Here is an 8,425-nt window from a genome sequence, read left to right as displayed (position 1 = left end):
CTGGAGTGGGTAGCCTATCCCTTCTCCAGCAGATCTTCCCCACCCAGGAATCGAACCGGGTTCTCCTGCATTGCAGGCAGATTCTTCACCAATTGAGTTATTGGGAAAGTCGATGGTTAGTTAGAATCAGTGATGCTAAATGTTCTAATAGATAAACCTTGAAATTCCAGTGCATCCTTATTAAAGTGAAGTCAAGTGAAGTCACTCAGTCATGTCCAACTCTTTGCGACCCCATGGACTGTAGCCTACCATGCTCCTCCATCCGTAGGATTCTCCAGGCAAGAATACTGGAGTGGGTTGCCGTTTCCTTCTCCAGGAGATCTTCCCAACCCAGGGATCAAACCCGGATCTCCTGCATTGCAGGCAGACGCTTTACCATCTGAGCCACCTCAGATAAGAATTAGCCAGATTTGGAAGATTTTTATCCATCCAAATTTTCAGGAATCCAGTCTCCTTCCACTTTGTGGTTCCCATCTTCAACACATTGTTGCCACAGTCACTGCAGAAAAAGAAGGGACCCCGTGGAGACAAGTGCCAGACACTCAAGGGCCTCAATGCAGGAGTGACACATCCCTCCTGCTCAGGCTTTGACCAGAACTACTCACTCAGACCCACCTAGATGCAAGGGCAGCTTAAACAAAGCCCCTGGCAGGCAGCTACTTCACACCATCAACTTTACATTATGAAAGTGAAAGCCACTCAGTCACATCCCACTCCTTGTCACTCCATGGACTTTAGTCCACCTGGCTCCACTGTCCATGGGATTTTCCAGGCAAGAATACTGGAGTGGGTTGCCATTCCCTTCTCCAGGGATCTTCCCAACCCAGGGATCGACCCCAGGTTTCCTGTATTGCAGGCAAATTCTTTACTCTCTGAGCCACCAGAAAATCCCCGTGTGTGTGTGATAGCTGTTCAGTCATGTCCAACTCTTTGCAACCCCATGGACTATGTAGTCTGCCAGCCTCATCTGTCCATGGAATTCTCCAGACAAGAATCCTGGAGTGGATAGCCATTCCCTTCTCCAGGGTATCTTCCTGACCCAGGAATCGAACCTGGGTCTCCCTCATTGCAAGCAGGCCTTCTTTACCTTCTGAGTGATCAGGAAAGCCCCTTACATTATAAAAGAAGAGTACAAACCTCTTCTTAGTAAGTAAGTCATGCAGTTGCTGTGAAGATTGAATGAGAAAGTACACGTCAAATTCTTAGTGCAGAGCCTGGTACGAAGTACCTAATCAATAAATGTTAACTGAAGCCATCATTCTTAATATCACAAGGTTAATTTCCTTGTTTGTAAACACTAGTGGGATCCTTTGGATACTAATGACTTATTTAAACACCAGATTGGCTACCTTGGTGATCTGTCCTGATTTTAGTCTGATTTTCATTAATTCTTTCAACTCATATTTGTTGAATAACTATTGAGTGCCAGCAGTGAACTACACTTTCCCGTTACCCAAGTATTACAAGGAATGGTGGAGAAAAAGGACAGGAACACAATGCAAACACTTACATAAATGGTTGCTTACATTTTAATTGTGATAAGTTACATGACAGAGAAGTACAGAGTCCTAAAAAAGTGCAGACCTAAAGGTCTGGCCTAGGCTGTAGGTCAAACAAGACGTCTCTGAGACCTATGGAATGAATGGAAATTGGCCAAATGAGTAAACAGGGAAAAGATGTTAGGCACAGGGAAAGGACATGAGCCTCTTGTTTCAGATCTCCCTAACCCAGTCCTGGGGATCAGTCAGCTTGGACGGCGGACCTCATGGAATGTTCCAAAGCATCACCAGCTTAAAAAAACACAAATAAATAAAAACATCCTGGTAAATATGTCCACAAGGAACATTAGCAATTTACAAAGAACACACAACATCTAAACACTTTAGCAGCTCTGAGGAACTTACAAATGTTTCTGTGCACTTAGAAACTTCCTTTTCTCGTCTTTGAAATCTTGAAAAGTCTTCTGTCTGTGCATGACTTTTCTCAGATTGATTCCAGTCACTGAAAATGTTCAAAGCCTAAGTGAGAAGGAAAAACAAAAAAGGGGGGAAAAATATATATGTACACACACACACACACACACATTGCAACAAAGTGAATCAGCTATGTAGCTGAAACTAACACAATGTTGAAAATCAAATATACTCACATAAAAATTAATTTAAAAAATAAAAATACTTTTGTGATCTGTACTGCTGTTGGCTGAATAACCAATCTTCTCCAGTTCTCCCAACACCCCAAAAAATGAAGCATATGATCTCATATTAGATGTTCTTATCATAAACTGATAATAATTATAAATAAATAAGAAGTGAGGAGGAAACTTTTGAAGGTGATATAGGTTTATGAGTTAGATGGTTGTAATGGTTTCATGGGTGTGTTCTTATCTCCAAACTTGTCAAGTTGTATACATCAATTATGTACAGATTTTTGTATGTGAAAAATGATAACTTCAAAAAGTGAAATAAGAATGGACATGTGGGCTCCTGAGCACGTGAGAACTTGTGGACTCCTAAGCACACACACATACATGCATGCACAGAGTAAGAAAGTATTACAGGGGTGATAGAGAGTTCTATATTAAGTAGACCTAAGGGTTTGGGGCCCTGTTCTGCCATTTGCTGGTTGTATGATCCCAGCTCCATAGCACAGCATTCAAAGCTCCTTGTGGTACCAGAATCTGAGCATCTCCCAGCATTCTTCCCTGCATGTACCCTCAGTTACAACCAGAGCAAGCATCTCCAGGCCCTGATGGATATTGTGCATCCACTATTTTATGCAGAATACGAGCATATGCCCCCTGAGATGCTCTCCATAAGCACGGCCTCTGTCTCCACCCTCTTCCACACACACTCCTGCTAAGTCTTAATATGGATCTCAATCTCTGTCATTAAATTTTTCTTTATCTTGTATTGGTTTTGTTCTCTGTGTTCCCATTGTTGTACTTAAGCTACTGGTAGCAGCTGTGGTATTTTCTGATTATTTATGCACCTTCCTCTCTCACTTTTCTTGTTTGTTGTTGTTCAGTTGCTCAGTCATGTCCCCCTCTTTGCAACCCTATGGACTGCAGCACGCCGGGCTTCCCTGTCCTTCACTATCTCCCAGAGTTTGCTCAAGCTCAGGTCCATTGAGTCGATGATGCCATCCAACCATCTCACTAATCTGTGTAAATTTCCTGACATGGGCAGATTTTGTGTGTGTGTGTGTGTGTTTTCCCAGCGTGTAATGCAACATCTGATACATAATAGATATTCAATGCACGGCTTTTAATCAAATGTCCTTTCTAATCATTTGTCCACACTGAGCCTCAGATTTTTCACCTGTAGAAATGAAAAATAATACCAACTTAGTTCACTCAGCCTCCTATTAAATGAGAACACTTACCTACGGTGTTTAGCAAAGAATCTGCCATAAAGTAAGTGGGAGTGATTAACAAACATTTGAGTGCCTCCCATCTCCTAGATCAGATGTATAAAAATTCTTTGCCAAATATTAAGCACTTTGTGAAACAAGGCATATATTTAATAATCATAATGAGATTATTAGAACATTAAGACAAATACGTGCATGCATCGCTTCTTGTTTAATTATAATAATGATAGTAATATGGATAACCCTGTTCCTGCTTTTGAAGATTAATGAGAAGAGCCAAGAATATGAAGTTTGCAAACACTGGGGTTCTGAACAAGATGATAATACTTGATGCATAACCAGTTATGAATTCCAGGGTCAGTGAATTTAATACATTTTATATCATTGCAAATGTTTGCTCTACTCCCAGGGAAGATTAAAAAAAAAAGTATTCCTGTGTTTGGCTCTGAAGCTTGCTTCTCTTCTGGCAGTGTGCATCAGACTAAATGTCACTAGAATATTTCAGCATATGTGGGTAAATATTTACACTCATTTTAAACAGATATTCCAAATTCCTTGTTGTTTTTCAGCAGAGGCCTAAACCTGGTGGTAAAAGTCATGAATAGAACTTTTTCATTCTCACTAAGTGAGAAGGGACTTTTCAAGGATCCTTTCCTCCAGGGTGCTCTATTTTTCTTCTCCATTCTCTTAGGGTTGCGTTGTTGGAAGGGAGGACTGGCCCTCTGCCATGGAACTCTCTACCAAGCCACTTCGAATTATTGCTCCATGGTCCCTGAGAGCCAGTAGAGATTCAGCTGTGATCTCAGGGGGAGAAAGAAATATAAAGGAAAGAAATATGAAAGCTGTAATATGAAGAAGTAAACCTTGGAAAAATGCAAAACGCATAGTGTTATGGCCTTGGGTTGCAAAAGAGTGGACAAAGACTGAATTTTTGATTTTAAGAGGAATGAGAAATTATGGCTGGCACAAGTCAAAGATTACTTTCGTTCTTTGGAGATGCCGAGAGCCAAAAGGGTACACCAATGGGAGGCTATTGCTGGGCTGACAGGTTGATATCACACAGAGATTGAGCTGTAGACATTTTTGCTCATGTTTGAGTACACTGAAATGGTGTCTCTGTGTGTAAATATATGTGCATTCTCTTAGCAATTTCTCTTGTCTTCTGAAATTCCTCAGTAGCAGATGATTTCATCGTAGAAAAGGCAACAGGACCTCTGATAATAGGATAAAGGAAGAAGCTAGGCAAAATGTCAGCCTTGTCTAATGGGTGACTCAGAAGCATCATTGGTGCCAGAGCTGTCCTATTTGCGGGCAGGGAATCCAGCCTTATGATCCTGTATCAGTTAATTCTTGTGTCCACGGGGATCCAAAGGGGTTGAAGATAAGGACTACCTCCTAGGCTGTCTGAGTAGAGTAACTTACCCTTGGCCAAAGGAAGTTGTCTAGCTGTGAGTCCAGTGATCTGTTTGTGACTCATAACTGCTGAGGGATAGAAAGGAGCTGTGTGGTCATCAACAGCGACAGCTACATCAGGGTTGAAATCTAGAGAGGGACACGTTAGAATCATAGGATGTTGTGAATTCAGACAGAGGAACCAATCCTTTCATTCTGCAGTGATGAAGCATCCATCCATTCAGCTAGTAATACAGCTAGTTACCAGGAATTGCATCCTAGTATAATCAGGGTAAGAATTATGCCTTAGGATTTAATAAAGGGGGAAGGAAGGACACGTAAAGTCCCGATGACAAGACGGCGCTTAAATATATTTGTGCACCTGTGATAAGTGAGCAGTCCTGTGCTTAGTATTATGGAGGCAACAAGGATGCATAAATGTGGATTTCACCTTAGGGAAGGTAATGAGTGAATAGGGCTTCATAAAATACCAGGCATGATGTACTCAGTGTTTCATAAGAAGCAGGAAGTTTAAGTACAGAAGAATCCAGAGGAAAGAGAGATCATCAGCTGGAAATCTAAGAACTGACTTCGGAGCTGGCTCCAAAGGGGAGGCCAACTAGTAGCATATGTCAGCGGGGTATTCCAAATAGAGGGAATGGTTTAAGTACAGGTAGGGAGAAAAAAGTACTTTCACATAAATTGTGCTCATGACTGGCAAATGGTGAAGTGTTGCTAGAGTAGCAGGTTAAAAATAGGGAAACTATAGGGGATGAACGTGGGGAAGTAGGAAGACCTTCAAATCTAGGCAGATAAGGATTTGAGATTGGTCTTCAGAACAACGGGCAGCCATGAATGGATTCTGAAGAGGAAGAAATTCCTAATGAGGGCAGTGGAAGGGTGAATGATGCAGAAGGCATAGACTGAAGCTGGAAAAGCTAGAAGAGACTCAAGCAAACTGCATCATAATTCTGCTTGACAGGCAGTTACCTGTCATGGGGTTGTTAGAACAGAATATTTTAACACACACAGTGAACCCTAATGTAAACTAGGGCCCTTAATTAACAATAATTTATAAATATTGGTGTACCCACGGCAACAAACATACCACAGGAATGTACGATGTTGATAACAAGGGGAAGGCAGGAGTCGGGGGTGGAGAAGAAGAGGAGCTATGTGGAAATTTTCTGTACTTTCTGTTCAAGTTTTATGTAAACCTAAAACTGCTCTTTAAAAAAATTATCAATTTTAAGAAAAAAAATTAAAAAACCCACCACTTTTATTCAGCCCTTTGGCATGGCCAATTCTTACTTCCCAGAATATCTGTATAAGCATCGAGTATTTTTCTCTGTTCCTCTCATAGCTGAGCTCCTTTCTATATGATTTCATATCACACTGAACTTATTCTTAATTCTATTATTATTGTTGTAAGGTTGATGACTGGGAATATTCTCATTACACTGTGATGTGAGTAAAAATGATTTATTGTATTAATCCACTGAGATTAGTATTTATCATAGTAACTAAAGTTACTTACTCTAATATATGTGTTCAAATATACTGAGCATCTTTTGAATTAGGATTGTATGTGTTTTATTTACCATTAATTTTCTAATGCCTGACAGAGTGCCTGGCTCATAGAAGATATTCAGTAGATATTTACTGATTGCATGTTTCATTACAAATGATTTTTGTGATAGATATGGGATATTGGTTAAGACTATTGTATTGGAAGTAAGACAGTCTTTGGTTTAAGTGTTAGTGTGTTTTTTTCTTTTTTGCTTTGTGATATTGGCCAATTCATTTTACATCTTTAGGTATTTCTCTGTAAATTGGGAATAAAAATATATCCTATGCCATAGAGTTGCTGTGAGAAGTAAATATGATATTGTATGGTCTTAGCCCAGGTTCCCCAGAAAACAGACCTTGATGCAAGGACTAAGTGCAAATGCTTAATTTCAGCAGATAACCTCCCAGGGTAGGGAGCATGTGAGAAAAGTAAACTGAGGCATGGAGGGATGGACATAAATGCAAGGTGATGCACTACCATGCTGTCTGCTGTTTTATGAGAAATCATGAAGAGACACGACTGTATTAAAAGAGGTGGGTCCACTTTGTCATGGGGGCCATCCCTAGGCAGTTGGTAGAGAGAATCCTTTCCCCAGAGGAGGAAGATGGGGCTTAGCCTCCCCTCTGGCACGTTGTCTCTCAGTTAATAAGCAATGTTTCTGCACTGCTACATCTGGCTCTTTTGACAACTGCTCATAAAATCTGATCTCTCACCCTGTGCTGTGAATTCCATCCAAGTCCGGAAGTAGCAAAGGAAACTTGAAATTCAGGACATGTAGCTAGCTGGTCTTCCCCGGTGGCGCTCGTGATAAAGAACCTGCCTGCCAATACAGGAGACATAAGAGATGCGGGGTCAATCCCTGGGTCAGGAAGATCCCCTGGAGTAGGAAGTGGCAAGCCACTGCAGTATTCTTGCTGGGAAAATCTCATAGACAGAGGAGCCCGGTGGGCTACAGTCCGTGGAGTCGCAGAGAGTCAGACATGACTGAGTGTCTGAATACATCTAGTTGGTCAGCCTGGCTTTGCGGAGGCAAACAAGGGGTGGGAGGCTGACCTCCCTGGGGAAGCTGCTATCAGATCCAAGAGGTACGATCCATCCAGACTTAAGCAGAGGCAGCTGGCCACAGAGGCAAGCTTCTGAACTACCCCTTGAAAAGGAGATGTAAAAACTGAGATGATACCAGCAGTTTAGAGGCAGGAGAAGGCAACACAAAGAAAGCTCGAGGTGGTGCAGAAGAGTTTGATACAGTAAGCAAAGAATTGATTTCAGGGTCTGGCACATAGCAAACACTTCATAAATGCTAGCTTTTATTTTCTCCTCCTTTATGAAGATTAAAAGTTTATTTGAAATTAGCATCTCTATGCCAAAGAAGATTGATTAAATAGAGACTCAGACTCTCAGCAAACTTCAAATCAGAAAAAAATATTTGAGGATTATAAATTATATTGGTATGAGGGCTATGGGCTTCCCAGGTGGCGCTAGTGGTAAGGAACCCACCTGCCAATGCAGGAGACATAAGGGCATGGGTTGGATCCCTGCAGGTCCCCTGGAGTAGGAAATGGCAACACACTCCAGTACTCTTGCCAGGAGAATCCCATGGAAAGAGGAGCCTTGTAGGCTACAGTGCATGGGGCCGCAGAGAGGCATACATGGTGAGCAACCAAGCATACATGAAGACTTCATGAGGTCATCTGCATCCATACGCTACATGCACACATACTGTTTAGGGCCGACAGCAAGGGCTGAATAAAGACTGAATTTTATTTGAAATGTTTGTTGAATGAATGGATAAATGAACAATGAAATCAATTTTTTTAGGTCTAGAATTCTGAGAGACTAGACCTAGGAAGGATCACAGAGATTGGCCCATTCCAAATTCTTCTTTTATAGAATACAACATTGAGATTCATGGGGGCAAATTACTTTTCTAAGGTCTAATGGCTACTGGGCAGGCATGCAGTTTGTAATTCCTGCATGCCTTACTCCAGTAACTCCTTACTGATCACACTCTTGCAGTGCAAAGGAATCTGGTAATTATAATAAAGAGAGCTATCTTATTTTTCCTAGAACTCAGAATATGTCAAGCACTTA

At 41.4% G+C, this 8,425-nt stretch overlaps 1 long non-coding RNA gene across 1 annotated transcript; it reads right to left on the bottom strand.

Moving 5' to 3' along the window:
• Positions 1-1,700: 1,700 nt before the first annotated feature.
• Positions 1,701-4,841, bottom strand: LOC138434496 (uncharacterized). Its single transcript, XR_011254813.1, has 3 exons — positions 4,795-4,841; positions 1,905-2,018; positions 1,701-1,790 (listed from the first exon to the last, which is right to left on the bottom strand). It is a non-coding gene; the product is annotated as an uncharacterized lncRNA (long non-coding RNA).
• Between the last annotated feature and the right edge of the window lie 3,584 nt (positions 4,842-8,425).

The sequence above is a fragment of the Ovis canadensis genome, chromosome 2, assembly GCF_042477335.2.
Source record: "Ovis canadensis isolate MfBH-ARS-UI-01 breed Bighorn chromosome 2, ARS-UI_OviCan_v2, whole genome shotgun sequence".
NCBI classification, from domain to species: Eukaryota; Metazoa; Chordata; class Mammalia; order Artiodactyla; family Bovidae; genus Ovis; species Ovis canadensis.
This window is presented reverse-complemented; position numbering and strand designations above follow the sequence as displayed.